Here is a 20247-nt window from a genome sequence, read left to right on the forward strand (position 1 = left end):
GTGGTCAAACAAGAGCATTAAGAGAAGTTTATCATTTCGTAATGGCACAAAAGGGGTATCTTAAAAAATATAAAGATTCAAATGTTTTGTTTGTCAATATTTTAGATGGGGATTATTGTGCAAAGAAAATTAAACTATTGAAGGAATTTGAGAATGAACAATTCTTTATAGGTTCAATGAGTGAGCTAAACAATATGCATCGGTTATTTGATAAAGAGTGTCCCAGGGCTTAGACGTTTTAGGTATTTCTTTCGAATCACCTTTAACAAATCTTTATCTTGTTGTATGGGTTATTTGAATAGGGAGCCCCTAGGTTAAAAGGGTAGACAAATAAATATACCTTGGGATAAAAAGGGGGTTTATTTTTAAGGAAAAAAAAAGGGAATCGCTGAAAATCCTCCATTCATTTACATAGGGAAAAGTGAGCCAGAACCAGTATATTCACCCTACTCATACTGTTCATACATATAAACACATATACATAGCGGACATACATACTATACATACATAGTGGACATACATACTGTATATACATATAAACACATATACATAGTGGACATACATACTGTACATACATATAAACACATACATACATAGTGGACCTATATGCTGTACATACATATAAACACATATACATAGTGGACATACATGCTGTACATACATATAAACACATATACATAGTGGACATACATGCTGTACATACATATAAACACATATACATAGTGGACATATATGCTGTACATACATATAAACACATATACATAGTGGACATACATGCTGTACATACATATAAACACACACATACATAGTGGACATACATACTGCTAAAACATATAAACACACACATACATAGTGGACATACATGCTGTACATACATAAACACATACATCCATAGTGGACATACATACTATACATACATATAAACACATACATCCATAGTGGACATACATACTGTACATACATATAAACACATATACATAGTGGACATACATGCTGTACATACATATAAACACATACATACATCGTGGACATACATACTGTCCATACATATAAACACATATACATAGTGGACATACATGCTGTACATACATAGAAACACACACATACATAGTGGACATACATGCTGTACAGACATATAAACACATATACATAGTGGACATACATATAAACACATATACATTTTGGACATACATGCTGTACATACACACATACATCATCACTGTTTCCCTACAGAGTAGAAGACATCCACAGGCACATGTGACATAAGAACAAGCTGTGTAGGAGTTTATGATGTCGGAGCACATGCTTTCAAGACAACCACACACTGAGAGAGCAAACAGTGTAACCTGCCATCAAGGGATATGAAAAAAGATGACATCAATTGCTACCAGGAGTTGAGGGAGGAATTTGGAATTTGACCAGGGCTGGTGCCCGATGACTTTAACGTCCACCAACCAATGCCAGTGCTGGTGGACTTCCGATGGACAGTGTAAACAATGATGCATCACCCGACAATGGCATGCAAAACACCAGGACGACAGTTTATAGCTGTGATGAGTTTCGAAGTTCAAACCCAGGCTCGAAAGCTCAAAGGCGAGTGCCATCCATACTTCTCGGCTATCCTTGTAGCACCCGTTTGGCACACCTCAAGTGGAAACGGACAAATGGTCCATCAAAGTTGGAGCCAAGTTTGTGAGCTGTTATCCGGTCATACATCGTCACTTCGTGTGCGCAGCCTGTGGCTGCTTGTTTGCATCATTTCTGGGAGCGCAGCTGTCCCGCTGATGCAGTGGCCCCTTGCTGCTTACGCTTCAAAAGGAATCTTCTTGATGTTTTGCTAAAGCCAAAGTAACCCGATGTTGACGAGTGACCCAACTTGTATTACATACAGTAACTTTGCGGATGGTCATTTTAATGCTTGATTGCTGTTTAAGGCTGTAATACTGAACTCCACTGAAGATGATGCAATTTGCCACAACAGATAACAGCGTTTCCAAAACGTTTCGAATGTCCTCTCAATAGCCATCTCTGAGGACATCAGTTCACTAAATGATCGGATATTAGTGGAAAGCATCTCATTCAATTAATTCATCAGACACGTGCAAGAGAGGGTTCGGGTTGGAAAGCCAATGAACATGGTGAACCTGTTCACTGGATTGATTTCTCCATCGCAAGGAAACCCTCTCATCCAAGCTTCAATCTTGGCAAGTTCATCCTCTATAAGTGATCCGGGCACAGTGACAATATGCTGACTGTTTAAACTATGCTGGGGGGCATTAAAGAAACACGACAGCATCTGAAAAGAGCCTTTTCAGTTCAGTGGAATTTGGTAACCATTCTTGGGGCAACGATCCTGCTCGCAGCAGAGATGACACGGTTTCAGCGACCATTGAGTCGCTTCAGAAACCATTGAGTTTCACCCATAGGTGGTCACGCAGAGGTCCACACATACACACACACACACACACACACACACACACACACACACACACACACACACACACACACACACACACACACACACACACACACACACACACACACCTCCTTATCTCCAACGCACACAAATATGTACCAACTTTTATCATGAAATGTCATTTTGTACATTTAATTCTGAACCTCATTTACGAACATTTCCATAGCTCCATTTTCTTCCCCAACCGGTGCGGTAAATCAACTCATTTGAAACACGTTAAAGAAATGTACTCATATGGGTTGGCAGGATGGTCGAGAGTAGACTCTAGACTCTAGAGGAAGGCACACTTGCCTTTGAGTTGTTTAGCTTGGATTGGAATCTCGACCCAGATATAAACTGCCTTCCTGGTGTTTCAGATGTAGGGTGATGTATCAATCTGTGCACTGTCCATCAGAAGGACCTGAAGCCAGAGGACTAATCTGCCAGCACTGGTCGTTGATGGACGCTCCCCACAAGAAGGTGGAAATAATAGGGCCATCAAGAATAACGATTAAAAATAAACAGACCAAATGGTCCTTGCATTGTGCGCCCCCTATCAGCAAGAACTTGATTGGCAGAACAACTTTATCTGAGTATTCCTTCTCCGATGGATTATGATTTTCAACAGCCAAGAAGTTGGGAAGGGTTTCTTCAATTGCACGCATCCACACGAAGCTGATTGACTTCAAATCACCTTCGCTGTCGATAGGTCGACAATGACTGTTCCAGCTTAATTTATTTCCATCTTCTTGTGGAGATGGCTGGGGAACATATTTGGCCCAAGCCTGATGCCGATATAGAAATTTGAAATTTCTTCAGGGTGCCGGCGATAGCTCACCTACTCTTCGCGAAAGACACCGTAGGACCTTTAACGTAAACTGTCCAACTGTGCTGGCTGACAGATCCTCCGGGAAATCTAGGTGCTGGCCCTGCATGGGAAACACTGAGTGATGGTTGAGAGCTGGGTCGATATTGAAATCGAGAAACCCCTCCTCGCACCCCTCGCTTTCCTCGCTTCCCCACCCCACCTTAATATCCCTCCTCCTCGCTCCCCCTCCCTCCTCTCCCTCCCCTGACCCTACCTTCCCTTCTCTCTCTCCCCCCCCTCCACCTCTCTCCTCCCACTCCTCTCCCTCTCCCCCTTCTTTTTCTCCCACTCTCAATGTTCCTGTCAGCGACGCGACAGGTTGTATTTGCTATTTATCAGTAGGTAGTTGTGGTTAAAAATTAGTGGTTGTTCACTCTCCTCCCTGACCTGCAAAAGGCTGTCCTCATTGGCAACCACCCATCGACGTGAGATGAGGGATATGCAGCATCAACGTTGGGAAGGTCAGATAATCAACTACTCTTCTGTTGATGGCTGAACAAGTCAATTCTGGAAAGACAGAGTGTGCCACAAGTGTCACATCTGGGAGTGTCATTTGCTGGTAATGTGGGGTGACCAAGGCTGTGTCCCTGCTGATGGCACATCCATCGACCATGGAGCTGCTGAAACCACTGGTCATCGTGGTGGTGCTGCACTACCCACAGCCAATCAGGTTAACATTCACTTTTGTCATCAGCTACTTGTCATGATCAATGTTGAAGGCTTTCATATCCCTTTTACTCAGGTCAGGTACGGGAGCATGTGCCAGAGCAGCACGTCGCTGCATCCTCTTTCTGCCGGTACTCCAGGGACCTCCGTCTGGACATCCCCCAGGCAGATGCCTGGCCCATACCCATCTCCTTGAGATACTGATCAACCTGCTGCAACCATGAGGCACGTGGTCAGCACAACAGGCTCCTCCACTCAAGAGGCTCCCTCGCTGAGAGAATCTGGTGAGCAGGATCACTGTCAGGAAAATGAGCCACATGTCCATACAACCACAGCTGAAGCTCATGGACTATGCAGGTGACAAATCTCATTTGAGCCTCTCTCAGCAACCGCTTGTTGGACACAAAGTTTGACCAGTGAGAGCCAAGAATTCTACGAAGGGACTTGGTACCAAAGGAATTAAGTCTCCCTCTCAGATTCCTGGTCAGAGTCCAAGTCTCACATCCATAGAGCAAAACTGGAAGCACCAAAGACCTGAAGACTCGGACTTTCAACCTCCTGCACAGGTACCGGCAGTGCCACACCCCATGATCCAGTGAATCCTTGACTCCCTAAGCCTGTCAAAAACGTTCATTGACCTCTGGCTCACAGCCAGCAGCGACATGACGATCACTGCCAAGGTAAGTTAATCTACCTGTGACCTCAACATCCTAACCACAAACAAGAACATACAAGACAGCAGCATCCAAGATGTCATTGAGAGCCTGGATCTTAGTTTTGACCCAGGAAACCCGTAATCTCAGGGGCTCCAACTCCGCATGCAGCACCTCGAGGGCCCACAAAAGGATATCCAGAGTCTCTGCAAAGATGGCTGCATCATCTGCGAAATCAAGGTCAAAGATCTTAACCTCCAGAGCACACAGCTTGATCTCTCTAACATCCTCCCCAGAATTCAGTCCATACAAGTGCTGAGAAGTGTGGGGGCCAGTACACACTCCTGATGAACTCCAGTAACAACTGCAAATAAGTCAGAGATGGTGGCGAACCCGATCAATAATTATCCGAGCAAATACCTTGTCTGGCACTGAGAGCAGCGTCACCCCTCGGTAGTTGTTGCAGGCTTGGCGATCACCCTTACCTTTCCAGAGAGGGACAACAAGGCCCCTCTTCCATTCGGTTGGGATGATGCCTGTGTTCCAGGCAGAGCACAGAACTGCATGCTACGACACGAGTGCAGCGTTTCCACCAGCCTTGAGAAGTTTAGCATGGATACCAGAGATGCCTGGAGCTTTACCCCATTTCAACCGGTTCACCGCAACCAGTGTTTCCACAAACCAAGGTGGACCACAGTTGATTGGAGGGTCAGCAATAGTGATAGTAACACCCCTGACATCCACCTCAACATCTGGTGGATCAGCCTGGTATTTTTCACTCAAAGCAACCTGCTCAGCAGAACTTCACTTCGGACTCCTCTTTCAAGAGCCCACCGCCCTCTGCTCCAACTGCTGTACACCGAGCGATGGGCTTGGAGGGACACGAGGTGCGAATTCCCCTGCAAGCAGGACGAGAATCACTTGACCACAGGTGATGCTCTACCCCCTCACAGATTTCTCACAAAATAGGCCTCCTTGTCCACCTTTAATGCACGTGAAGTTTTACGCCTCAGCTCTCTGAACAGCTCAGCTCTGCCACTCAGCCTGTCCCTGCGACTCTGGTCAATGGTATCTAGTATTCCTTGAGGGACAAAATTCTTCTTCGCCCTCCAGTGGATTCCTTGGTATCTACCGGCAACATCAAAGACGGTGGTCTTGAAGGCACTCCACAACTCTTAAGACCCCTCAAATCTCCACTCAACCTGTTTGCAAACTCCTCAACTACCATCTCATCCTTGAGCTTGCCAACATCCAGTGTAGGCTGGGATGGTACCATTCTCCTGGATTTAAGCTGCAACTTCAGAGTTGCTACAACAAGCCTGTGGTCAGTATTGAGGAACTGACCACTCGGGTAGACCCTGCAGTTCTGGATCATCCTACAGCGACCACCAACAAGCACATGGTCAATCTCCTTTGCCACACTGCCAGCGTTGGAATACCAAGTCCAGTGATCAGGCTGTGGGTGCTGAAACCATGAACCAGCCATCCTAAGTCCATGACTTCTTGCACAGTCAAGGAACTTAGTGCTATTCAGGTTCACAGTCCCAGACCCATGTGGACCAACACACGTCTCATAACCATCCCTATCAGTTCCAGTCGTCGATGCATTGAAATCCCCCAAGACTGGAAGAGTATCTCGCCTGCAGCACTGATCAACCACAGATTCAAGCGTGGCATAGAATGCATCTTTCACGGTGGGATCACTCGCCTCAGTTGGAGCATAAACAGAGACCAAGGAAATGACACCCAAGGAGTGATGAATCCTTCGTCTTATAACATGCTCGCTGACTGGTGTTACTTCAATTATCATTGGAGTCACCTTATTGCACACAGCTACAGCAACACCTTGGGTATGGTAACCATCAGAGTGACCAGACCAATAGTAGGTGTAACCACCCACCATGGTCTCACCACAATCAGGTGTCTGAACCTCAGAGAGTGCAGCAAAACTGATGTCCAACTGCTTGACCTCAGATAACAACAGAGATAGGTGATCATCCTCTCTTATGGATAGGACATTCCAGGCACCCACCTGAAGGGACCGCCTCAGGTTAACTCAAGGAGACCGCCGTCTGTTGGATGACACCTCAGCACCTCCCCGACACACATTACCACAATCTGAGCCGGGAAGGTGACCCCATGGTTTCCCTCCAATCATCAAAGATTGTGGGTCCCAAAGGCTTTGCCTCAATCTCGTCATCCAGTGAGCTGCCCTGCGAAGGGCAGCTGCACAGGAGGTACTCTCACGGAGTGGTTTTTTCTGGGGTTTTTTTGTGCTTTTAGTATGTTTTGTGGAATGAAAGGTTTTTACGGTAGCTGGAGTGCAAAGCCTGCCACCAACCTCCTAATGGTGTAACCACCGACCATGGTCTCACCACTATCCGGTGTCCAAACCTCAGAGAGTGCTGCAATACCAATGTTGAAGCGCTTGACCTCAGATGATAACTGAGATGTATCAGTCGTTTATGATAATGCATGCATACATGGGTACACCGGGGCGTGGTTAAACAGAGTCATGTGACCCACCCATATTACGATGCTGTGCTGTGCTGTGTTGTGTTTCATCCTACGTTTCATCAATGAAACAGCCTGACAAAGTAAAGGCCCATCTCCGAATTAAACCTGTTGTTCCCACTTCAGAGCCTTCAAAGACAGGTCTATCAAATACATTTCAATAACAGAGACAGGTGATCATCCTCTCTTAGGGAGAGGACATTCCAGGCACCTCGCCAAACGGACCGCCTCAGGTTAACCCAAGGAGACGCCGTCTGGTGGACGACACCTCAGCACCACCCCGACGCACACTACCGTAATCCGACCGGGGAAGATTACCCCGTAGTTTTCCTCTTATCATCAAAGAGTGGGGGTCCTGAAGGCTTTGCCCCAATCATGTCATCCGATGAGCTGCCCTGCGAAGGGAAGCTGCACAGGAGGTACTCCCACGGAGACACTTTTCAATTTTCTTTGCATTTTTGTGTTTTGCGGAATGAAGGATTTTACGGTGGCCGGGGTGCTAATCCTGCCACCAACCTCCTAATAAGAAGTAACCCAACAGCAGGAGGACATCCGCAGACAAAGTTGGGTACTAGATATGGATTGCCGTTGGCTCACAAGGAGCTCCTCCGCCCTTTGACAGCTTTTGTTTTTCATCCTGCTGGGTGTCCATATCCAAACACCCTCCTCACCAGAAAACCTGGTGGGGGAGACGGGTTAGTAGCCGACAACCTGATCATGGAACAGGTTAGTACAGGTTTACATGGTACCTGTCGCAAGTCACAGATCTGATCTGGCCTGACTTGACGATACCTTGGATAACTTCCTCTTTGACTTTTACTAACATCCTTAAAATGAAACTTTGGGCACCCTCCTAGTCTTTTGGCTCAGGATAGCTCGCCATATACAGTAGCTTACCATTTGAGATGTGGCCATCTTCCATTCTGTTCATTTCAAAGTCTTCTTTGCTTGATAAGTGCTGTGATGCTTGGCACGTTTGTCTCTGAGAGAACTGTTGCTTTGGTGACTTTGTCCTTCCACAAGATGCCAAGATTGCATCACAGACATTGAAGGTGGAAGTTATTGTGCCTTTCTTCTTGGCAGCTGTAAGTTTTCCATGCTTCGCTGCCATACACCAATATGCCAATGGTGCAGGCCTTGCAGACGACCATCATCGTCCTCATGGTCAGTCTATTATCTTTCAAGCCTGTTTTGTCAGTTGGCAAAAATTAGTGGCGGCCTTTGTTATGTACGAATGCGTGTGTAAGAGTTCTTCATCAAGGGATAGGTTGCTTGTCACCTTGGAAACCAAGATAGAAGAATTTGCTGACTCTTTCCAGTGGGGTGTTAAGCCTAATCATGGACAGAGACACGACACCTTGTCCCAAAACTAGTTTTCTCAATGCTGATGCCTGATAGTGAGGGAGAACATGGTGCAGGCATTGGAGAGACGATCCGTGAGTGGCTGAAGTGGATCCTCCATGTGGGCAACGAGTGCAGCATCATCGGCATCGAGGAGTTTTCTCTGATCACGACTGGCCACACTTTCATCTTAGCTTTAAATCTGGACAGGCTAAAGAGCTTTCCTTCTGACCACTTATGAAAGTACACTCCTTCCACATCTGCAGGAAAGGTGTAGGTCAACAGCACAGAGAACAAGATGCCAACAAAGTAAAGGCTAAGACACAGCCCCTCCTTCACATCATTCTTTATCTCAAAACTGTAAGTAGTGGAGCCATCAAACTGTATCATACCATGCATGTTATCATGGAATGAATGAATGAGACTGAGTAGCTTTGGGGGACAGATGGTTTTCCCCAATATCTGATCAAGACCTGTCCTACTCATGGTGCCAAATGCTTTTGTGAGATCTACAAAAGCATGATAGAGTGGCGTTTGCTGCTCTCTACACTTCTCCGCCAGCTGACGTAGGGAGAAGATCACATCTACTGTGGATCTAGCTGCTCTAAAATCACACCGTTCCTCTGGGTATACTCTGTTTTGCTAGTTGATGGAGCCTCTTGAAGATGACTCTGCCAACGGTTTTCCCAGTGATGCTTCGGAGTGAGATGTCTCAGTAATTGTTGCAATCTCCCTGATCACCTTTGTATTTGTACAGCATGATGATGATGTTTGCATCACACATATCCTGTGGGAAGGAGCCATCTCTCCAGCACAGGAGAAGGTCATAAAGGTATGGTAGCAGATAGAGTTTTAAATACTTGAGCAGTACAGCTGAAATTCCATCGTTGCCAGTTCCTTTCCTTCCTGCATGAGAGTCAATGGCCTTCCGAAGCTCAAATAATGAGGTTTTCACAGCAAGCTCATCCATGATGGGGTAACTGCAGAAGAGAATCGAGCACGGCCTGAAAGATATCCGTCTCACATGAGAGCAGCTCAGAATAGTGCTCTCCCCAGCAGACCATTTACTTGTTCCTGTCAGAGTCCTTTGCCATCTTTGGATTTCAGAGTAGTGACTTTGGTAATAGCAGGACCAAGTGCTCTTTTGATACCATCATACATGGCGTGAAGGCTTTTATCATCACGAGCAATCTGGATTTCCTGACATAAATTGATCCAATGCTGGTTTGCACGACGTCTTGCGATGTCTTGTACAACTGTCTTGGCTAGCTTCAAATTTAGTAGCGTTTTGGAGTTGAGTCAACTTGTGTGCCAGGTAAGCCGCATTCTTTCCTTTTTACCTGCAAAAGGTAATGGTTTGTAAGTTGCACAATCTGGACCCCATTCTGGCATGTAACGAGAAAGTGGGAGGACTCCCAAGCAAACGAAGGTTGTGGGGGTGGAGTGTAAGAGGAAGAAAGGGAAACGGGGGGTGAAAATCGTGGAAGTTTTGATACCCTTCACCAATGTGCCTCATATTTGTCATTTCCCTCTCTTCCAATTACAAATCTTTGCTCCCACCCTCCATTCTTCTCCTGACTCGTTCCGACGTCTCTCTCACTCTCCTTTATTTTTCCTATCCTCCCACCTCCCTTCCTTTTCTCAACTCACCTTGTAACTTCTCAATTTACCTATTCAAACCTGTTATCCTGTGCATACTCAGTAAGTAGATGGCCTCCTCTGGATTAATACATCACTTATATCTTGAAGTGAACAGCATCAATGATTTCACTGTACTAACCTAACTCACAGTAAGGAGCTTATAGTCTGACATCAAGTGCTGGAAGATTATAGTCTTTTGAGGCAATCTTTCAGAGCAGAAGTGTAATTGGAAGTAGGTCAGGGTATCAGCCCCAAAACCTTCTTTCCGAAGGATAGTGTGGATTTTTTTTTTTTTAACATCACCAAGTGAGTGCGAACGTGTGACAACTGGCTTGTTGCACCTTTTGAATCAAAGCAAACTCTATAATGGAACACCCTGTCTGCAGGGCACTCCGATGACAGTTTGGAGGTAGATTTTACTCCGTCGGCAATCGAAACACGACCAAATGAGCTGTCCTGGTCGTTATTCTCATTTTATCTAGCGGGAGACATAATGGATGAAAACCAACTTCCACGAGTATATTTGGGATTTTAAAAAACGAATCCGAGTGCTAATGAAAGGTGATTACTGAAACAAACATAGTAAACTGTGGTCATGTTTCAAAGGAGACTTAAGAGAGCACCGGACTCTTGCAAAGCAACCAGTCCCGACACGCGGGAAACCCAAGCACTTCCAACAAAGAGCTCTTTTCTCCAGACCAGCGCTTTTGTATTTCATGCTGCAGGTCTGGCCGTTGCCATAGGAAAGGGTATTCAGCATAGTGGGCAGCCCCCGCACTGCCATCGTGTGAATGAAAGGCGATGCCCACGCACACCCAGCTGGTGATCCTCCAAACTGGTCAGATTGCGATGTGTCACTAAACTTCACTCCTTTTGTTCCGAAACGATAGTTCAGATTTGGCTAAGTTTTAGTGCTGGAAGGATAGCTTCCCAAGAGGTATGCACACTGCCCTCTGAGCTGACTGTCATGGGTTTAAAATTTCGACCCAGCTATGAACCGTCACCCTGGTGTTTCACAGGCAGGGTGATTCATCAACGTAATGCATGTGCCATCCCTCGGATGGACGTTAAACTTGGCATCTCGTCTGCCAGCATTAATTGAAGGACGTTAAAAATCTCACCGTGTCCTTCGCGGAGTAGGTGACCTATTGGCAGCCCATCCTGGTCAAATTCCTAGTTCTTGCTCTGACCTACAGGATGCGAGCACAAATGGCACGGCCAACACCCTTTCTTTCCCCACCCCTATCAAATGATGCTAACCACAGCCATGTGCTGGTGGTGCATATGAAAGAAGAAAAAGAATCTCCTTTTCCAACTTTTGCCAAGGTCATATATGTAGGCATGTAGCTATTTGATATATAAATAGACAGATCCATAAATTATTTCCAAAGGATAGTGTGGATGTTTTTTTTTGACATCACGAAGTGAGTGAGTGCTGACGTGTGACAACTGGCTTGAAGCACCTTTTGAATTAAAGCCAAACGGGACTCGAAAAAAAGTGAATAAGTACGATATGGTACGATATGTACCATACGCTGTTACAGAGTGGTGGTGCTGCCGAAGCAGTGTCTTGGCAAGGGTGATAAGTAATAATAACATTTTAAACTAGAAGGGTGCATACCATACGGTGGAGTGCATACCTCGACCACATAATGACTGATCCACAAGAACATATCTGGCCCAATACATTTTTGAAATATCATTCTCTATATCGTTTTTGGTCTGATTTCTCAATGGCGAAGAATCACTTTGAAAAAATTAAATAACTCTCGTATCCAGATCCGGATTCGGATCTTCGCCAAAACTGAATCACCTCATCCTTGTCATACACTCAACATGCCCACCAAGTTTCGCCCGAATCCATCCGCAACGTTTTGAGATATCGTGTACACAAACATACATACAGACAGGGGTGAAAACATAACCTCCTTCCAACTTCGGTGGCGGAGGTAAAAATAATTCCAAACAGGAAACGAACTGTTTTTAAGGATGTCATAAATGACAAAAAACAGGCACGAAGAACTCATGTAACCTGCTCAATAAGGTGATGTAAAAGATGGTGTATCAATGGTGGTAAACTTCCACTTTTTTTCTTCTACAGCCTTTAAAATCTTTATTTTATATCAAGTGAATGATATACTTGAACAATGTGGAATACAAATCGCCTTGTTGTCACTTTCAAAGGCCTTCCGTTTAGCAGTACGACGACAAAATATTACAGCATTTTACATCAGTTCGAACAATCAAATTTGTTGCTTGCTCTCTCTCAGACAAAATGGCGGCTTCTTGAGAAATGTAGATCGTGCTCGGAAAAAACAATAAGGAAGAGTTTAAAAGACTCTTCCCAGGTCCTCTTTTCTCAAGACTGGGCGGTGTTAGTTGTTTTGTGAACTCTCCAGTTTACATAATCATGCAAATATAGAACAACTTTTGAAAAATGTATAACAGGTCCCCAACAACTCAGAATTGCTGATAGCAATGACGTGGAACGACGTGATCTATTTTCAAACGAATTTATGTGTTCAATTTCATGAAATGGAAGAATGCAAATTATGCACAGAGATTTCGTTATTTGTTTAACAGACATTACTATATCATTGTTTTGACAGAGAAACTCGCATCAGCAAAAATCACTGTGTCAGTGCTTGGCTTGAAGTACAATTTGCTTGCCAGTGTCGTCCTACTTCACCATTTTCAGGTCAGTGTGCCTGAGCTTGACATCCTTGAGAGATTGATGTTTTGCGTTCCTTTTCAGAGATTGCTGACGCTGCTGATCTTGTATTTGGCTCCAGTTTTGAGGATTTCCTCTTGGATTTATGGTGTGAATTCTCTTCATCAGTACTGCAAAGCCTGATGTTGGCTTAATGGTTCAGGTCGGTGGCTTAAGATTTTAGGGTCTTGAGTTCAAGTCCTTGTTTTTTTTAACTATTTAAATAACACCAGGTGGGTTGACTTGGCCTGTCATCTTTTAGAGGTTATAAAAATGAGTACCACCTTATTGGTAACAGAGCTGTTCAGGTTAAGGTTAATTCCTCCCAAAACCTCCTCCCCCATCCACTCCTCACCCATCCCCCATCCTCTCCTCACCCATCCCCTCCTCACCCTCTTCACCCATCCCTCCTTCCCCATCCCCTCCTCACCCATCCCCTCCTCCCTCTCATCCCCTCCTCACCCATCCTTAAATTGAAAAGCTTTTTAAAATGGTGTATCGACTCCATTTCTGTAGGTTTAGCTGGTGTTCATTTTCTTCCTTTTCGTCGTGTCCGTTTTTTTTTTCTCTCATAAATACACAGGTATTTAAAATTAATAAAAAAATATATGTGTTTAAAAGTTACTGAAATTTTTTACTTTAAAATCCGGAAAATGAAAGAAGTAATGAAATGACCAAATGTGAGTGAGCACGTGATGTAAGCGGAAGCTTGTCGTGGACGACGCGTTGATCACGTGTGAGTAGCGAGTGCCGGCCGTGTTGCACAGGGGTGTATTCTCCAACGAATGTTCGCGCATTGGATGTTTTTTTAAAAATCACTATCCGTACATCTGTTTGTCTTAAAGAAGGAATTTACCCAGATCCAGTGACGTCATGGTTGGAGCGTCCGGTGTGAGTGTGGAAGGTTGCTGGTTCAAACTCCGACTCGTACCCAAGACTTTTAAAAATGTCTGCTTCCTTGCTTGACACTGTCAGCGTTTAAAGTAAGAGAAGCACGGACAAACAACCATAGGTTGGCAACCGTAGCACGTGCTCTGATGTACTTTCCTCTGCGTTCAATGTTCCTCGGAAGGAAACTCGTGTTGATATGGAGTTTCCCATTAGATGAATATCGGAGCAAAAGTTTTTAAACCTCGTGTATGTCGCTCACCTTGAATAATGTACAACAGTGCGATGGTGTACCTGTTTCTCACGTGTCTCCCCTATTGTGGACTTGCCTATGTTGACTCAAACAATCATTGTAAAACAAGCCCAAATGAGCAAAGATCCTCGTCCTCTTAATGATGACGTCATAAAAACGAATATGACGTCATTGTGATGTATCAGGTTTGCTATAAATTATCCGTGCTAATGCCCGGCTTGATTGCCCGCAAACAAAATTCAAACGGCTTGCCTAGTTTCGGAGATAATGGTATAGGCGATTTCCATTAGCGGCGATATTGTGACGTCAACTTTTTTTCTAGGAATAATTTCCAAAATCGGAGATGGTTGCTGCCTGCGCGTGGGCTTTTTGCATATACATGGCAAGTTTCACGAAGATCCGATGAAAACTCTGGGTTGTGAAACAAAAAATGTCAAAAAATAGGAATGACGTCAAAAAAATTGATATGACGTCATAGTGATGTATCATATGTGCGGTAATTCATCTCTGCTCATGCCCAGTTCGATTCCCGCAAACAGAATTCAAAAAGCTTGCCGAGTTTCGGAGATAATTTTTTAGGCGATTTCCATGAGCGGAGCTATTTTGACGTCATAACTTTTTTTTTCTGGGAGGAATTTCCAAAATCGGAGATGGTTACTGTCTGCGCAGGGATGATGGCGACATTGCACAACATATAAAAAAATCCGATTTTTACATATATATTCCAGGTTTCAGGAAGTTTCGATGAAAACTGTAGGCTGTGAAACAAAAAAAGTCCACAAGAAGAAGATGAAGAACAACAACGTGAGTAAGACTTAGAGATCCTCCACAATGATCTAAAAACCAAGATTTAGAAATTTAAACTTTCGTCCATTCGACCCTCGATTACTTACTGCCGCGAAGTTTCGAGTCTCATTAAAATTGCCCTCCACGTCGGTACAGTGTACATGTGTACAATGTTTGTTTATTGTGCTTTCCCATCATTTGTGACTCTTTGACTTTTCCAAATAAACTAGTTATTACTAGCACAATACCCTCGCTACGGGCGATCTTGATCCAAGCAGGCCACACGTACTTCTGACGCATACCTTTATTTGGGCGGTGTATAGGTAACGAACAGCTCGAAACGCAAAAAAGAAATAACCACCTCACTGCACTGTAAGTCGGTGGTTTTTGTTTCGCGGGCGCCGGCAGTGACCACTATTTTCGTTGTGTCTGTGTGTCTGTTGGGTAGTCAATCTACTCTACCCTTATTATCAGTATTTCCGTCTATGTTTGTCTGTCTGTCTGTCTGTATGTATGTATGTCTGTTCGGTCCAGTGCTCCGTTAATACAATGGCGATTTCGATGAAACTTGGTTGGCAGGTTCATACCATGACCTAGTTATGTGCAAATGAGAACCGTTGCTATGGACCCATCCGTTGCCGAGCAACGGACCTTTGAAATTTTCAAAAAAAATCTCAAATTAATTTTTTCAAAAATCGGGCCACAAGGGACTGTGGGCAGTACATTCAGCCATATTGTCAAAAATTTCCAGCCGGATCCTATGAAAACTGTTGGAGAAGATAGACTTTGAATGAACCCTGGTCGAAAACAATAAAAAAACGAAGTTTGTTATCTGAGAGACTATGAGTCAGATATACATGAAACTGGTATAGTAGGTTCATGGTATGTCCTAGTTATGTGTGAGACAGAACTGTTGCTATGGACGCTTTTGTTGGCTCGGAACGGCTGAAAAACGACTAAATTCGACTTGATCAACGACCCATGTCCGCCTACCGGCTTGTCTGTCTGTTTGTGACTCTCTCCAGAGCATAGCTCCGTGACGTTTGATGCGATTTTGATGAAACTTGGACACAAGCTAGATATCATGGTCTGGTTGTGTCTTTTTGTATGAGGGGCGCCCCACGCCCCTTGTGGGCGTAGCCACGCCCACTTTAACTTTTTTTCTCTCACAATTTCATTTCCGAGAAGCTGTGCGTAATGTCCATAAGTACAACATATAGAAAATCCGATTTGATTTGGTCATTTTTGATGGAAGAGATAGGTTTTTACGGGAGGGCTTCCTCAAAAGTATTCCACTAACTCAATTGTACCTACCGTGGCAATGTTCAATAATGCCCGCGAACCATCGTCGCCTCCTGGCTTGTCACTCTTTTTTTTTTTTTTTTTCGAGGGGAGACTATTTTCGCCAACAAGACATCAGTGTGAGAGCCAGCCGCCGTACCACATGCAAGCCAAAATAATGCAATTATGTTATATAACAGGTGTGTTAACTAAACAGAAGTCTGCATGTGCAATAAATCAACATAGGCTTAATTATTAGAAACCAAAAATGTAATATGAAGCCACCTACTTGAGATCTGTTTTTTAAAGCAAAATAATGCAAATATTACAATAATAATAACAACGAGTTGGATTTCAAAACCCTACTTTAAAAGCTGGATGAGCGGAAGTGTGCCTGATGCTCCATGACCACCCACTTCCAGCAGTATTTGTAATCCATCACGGCAATCCTTGTGAGGCAGTCCAAATATTCATTTGTCAATCTGTTCCAATGTTTTCTCTTCTTTTCACAATGTTCATGTTCATTGTTGAAAAGGTTGCTTCACATGTGTCTGAACTGACAGAAAAAGGATGGCACTTTTTGCACACACCATTTGACAGTTGGATATTGTGTGTCAGGGACCATGTTCCAGAAATGATGAACGCCTGACTTTAGTTCAGACTGCAGAATGTCATTTGTCTGAAGCTCGACGATTTCACTCTCCAGTTTTGCACGGAACGGAGGTCTATGATGACGGGTGAGAGGGATGACACTGACACAATGAAAGGCTTCTCAATGAAGTTGAAGAAGTCCTCATACTCCTTCACGTCTTTGACTCTGGATTCGAACTCTGCTCACATTTCCTCCAACGTCGGCACATATGAATCGTAGTTGAAATGTTTCAACAGCTCAGGATGGTTCTGTTGTAATTGTTTTGAGTTTTAGAAAGTGCACAAACTCTGTCCAGTATGAAGAGTGTCACGATCATGTTTTGAAATGCCGTAATGGCACGCAGCACATTACCGGGAAGTTTATGTTTCCCTTGCAGCTGGAGATTCAGTGCATATAAGTGACAAGTGATGTCGGTGAAAAATTCTTGCTTAATTACTGATTCTGGGTTTTCCAACTCTCCCTCCCTCCTCCTTTTGTTTTCAACAAATTCTCGAATCTGAGGAAGGAGACTCAAAAATCGCTCCAGCATTTTGCCACATGATGACCATCGAATCTCGCTGTGCATCACCAGGTCACCGTACTCCGTCTCATACTCGCCGAGTAGTGCTCGAAACCATCCGTGACATCGTGCTCTTGACACAATTAAATTGACCACCTTGGCAACCAGCTGCATCATGCTTTGCATCTCAGTGTTTTTGAGTTTGGCTACGAGCGCTTGCTGACGTACGATGCAATGAAAAGTGGCGAACTTGGGTATTCCCCCTATTTTTCTCATCAGACCAATGAGGCCCTTCTCCTTTCCTCGCATGTTTGGAGCACCGTCTGTGCATACAGACGCCAGCTTGGACCAGTTCAAGTCATTCTCGGAAAAAATGTCCAGCAAGCCGTGAAGAATGTTTGCCCCTCTCGTCTGATCTTTCAACGGTATCAAGCACAACAATTCCTCCTTTGGAAAATGAACCCATAAGCATAACTGCAATGTCGCACACATTCGTGCCTTCGTCCAACGCTATGCTAAAACAATGCGCAGCCTAGATATCCTCCGTTAGCTGTTGCCAAATGTCTGTTGCGATTTCCCCCCCCCCCCCGCCCTCCTTCTCATTAGGATTGTATCAGACAGCTGCAGTCCTTTTATTTGCTTTAGGATTGCATCCTTGTTCCTGAAATCGGCATTCATTATTTCCGCAGAGGCCAAAAAGCATTCTTTCACGATCTCTCTGCGTTGGTGAAAGCTTTCTTGTGTCGAGTTAGCATCCACGTGGTTTCAAATGAAGCTTCCATCAAACTCTTGCCAACACACCTACATCTCTGAAGCAATGTTTGTTGGCCTTTAAGCAAAGTGGCGAGTTGCTCGATTTTATTTTTACGAAGGTTATTTCGTAAAAGTAACCTTTTTTACGAAGGTGGTGGTGGTCGTATGGCAGCTTAGCTGCTGGGGTAGCTATCATTTCTTGAGGCGCGACTATGTCGCTGATGCAGTGCCACTCTACCAGGACACACACTGGAACTGGTACTCATTTCGCCAACTTCGGAAGGATGACAGGCTGAGTCAACCCCCTTGTGTATTAATTCAGCGGCTGACGGGGCTTGAACTCAGGACTCTAGGATCCCAAGCCACCACCATAACCACTGAGCCAACACCAGGTGTTACTACCAGGTGGGTATTTGCCATTAAAGTTGGCATTTGTTTTTGTTATATGATGCTCAAGATTGCTGCGCTGAAAAGCAGAACATGACTGCTTACAAATTAAAAAACTGGCTTCGTGTCAGATTCGTTCAGCACAAATAAAAACTCATCCATCCATTCTTGAAATTGTCTGTTTTCTCCCTCCAAAACACGCACCTTTATTTATTTTTGTTATTAACCTCCGCCATCTTCGAAGATGGATGGAGGTTGCTGTTTTCACCCCTTTCTGTTTGTTATCTTGCCAAAACGAAGTTTTGCAAGATATGTTAGTCAGCTTGTATGTTGTTTTTTTTTGTTTGTTTGTTTGTTTGTTTGTGTGTTTGTTTGTTTGTGAACAGTATTATGGAAAAACTCCTCGACGGATTTCGACGAAACTTGGTGGGGGGGGGTAGGTATGGTCCAAGGATCATGCCATTAAATTTTGGACTTGGTCTCCCCCCCCCCCCAAAAAAAAAAATTGAGAATTTTTTTTTTTTGCATTTCTACATGTTTTAAGTGATTTCCAACCCCCCCAAAAAAATAGAGAATTTTTTTTGCATTTCTACATGTTTTAAGTGATTTCCAACCCCCCCCCAAAAAAAATTTGTTAGAGAAAAAAAAATGCAACTTTTTTTTCAACAAAATTTCGATTTCTTTTTTTTTGCATTTCTACATGTTTTAAGTGATTTCCAACCCCCCCCCTCCCCCCCCAAAAAAAATGGAGAAAAGAACTATAACTCTTTCAGCACTGTTGACATATTTAATGAATAAGATATAAGGTTCACTTGAGTGACCCAGCAGTATTGGCGGCGGAGGTTTTGCACTCTCCCGAGTGCTCCCCCTCTAGTTAACCTCCGCCATCGAAGATCGGAGGTTACTGTTTTCACCCCTTTCTGTTTGTTTATTTGTTTGTTTGTTTGTGAACTGTATTACGGAAAAACTCCTCGACGGATTTCGATGAAACTTGGTGGGGGGGATTAGGTATGGTCCAAGGATCATGCCAATAGATTTTGGACTTGATCCAAAATCCAATATGGCCGCTATGGCGGCCATTTTGAAAAAATATTTGAATTTTTTTTGCATTTCTACATGTTTTAAGTGATTTCCAACCCCCCCCCCCCAAAAAAAAAAAATTGTGAGAAAAAAATATTTTTGCAACTTTTTTTTCATCAAAATTTCGATTATTTTTTTAATTTATTTTTTGCATTTCTACATGCTATAAGTGATTTACAACAAAAAAACATGCCAAAACTAGAGGAGGAGCACTCGGTAGAGTGCAAAACCTCCGCCGCCAATACTGCTAGGTCACTCAAGTGAACCCGATATCCTATTCATTCAATTTGACGTCAAAACTGCTCACAGAGTTATAGTTTGCAACTTTCCCTTTTACTTTTAACTTTTACTCACTCAATTCATTCGTCATAACTAGATTCCTTGAGACAGAAATTGATTTTACGTGGGTATATCGACCTGAAGTTCCAAAATCAGCCGCAATTATAATTTTGGCATGTTTTTTTGTTGGAAATCACTTATAACATGAAGAAATGCAAAAAAAATCGAAATTTTGTTGAAAAAAATTAGCAAAATTTTTTTTTCTCTAACAATTTTTTTTTGGGAGGGGGGGTTGGAAATCACTTAAAACATTAAAGAAATGCAAAAAAAAGAAATTGAAATTTTGTTGAAAAAAAAGTTGCAAAAATTTTTTTTTCTCCATTTTTTTTTTGGGGGGGTGGGTGGAAATCACTTAAAACATGTAGAAATGCAAAAAAGTATATTCAGATATTTTTTTCAAATTGGCCGCCATTGCGGCCATATTGGATTTTGGACCATGTCCAAAATCTAATGGCATGATCCGTGGACCAGACCTAACCCC

General features: G+C 43.7%; 1 protein-coding gene across 4 annotated transcripts in view; it reads left to right on the forward strand.

Moving 5' to 3' along the window:
* The first annotated feature begins 13525 nt into the window (after positions 1-13525).
* The window catches only part of LOC147031317 (uncharacterized), a 29690-nt gene continuing 22968 nt past the window's right edge, over positions 13526-20247 (forward strand). The window contains exon 1 of one of the 4 annotated variants that reach the window (XM_085861621.1): positions 13526-13584. The gene's annotated coding sequence lies outside the window, so the exon portion shown is untranslated. The other 3 variants (XM_085861631.1, XM_085861645.1, XM_085861637.1) reach the window with 3 other exon arrangements.

Source organism: Eptatretus burgeri, chromosome 2, assembly GCF_056783735.1.
Source record: "Eptatretus burgeri isolate ZD-2024b chromosome 2, Ebu_testis_v1, whole genome shotgun sequence".
Taxonomy (NCBI): domain Eukaryota; kingdom Metazoa; phylum Chordata; class Myxini; order Myxiniformes; family Myxinidae; genus Eptatretus; species Eptatretus burgeri.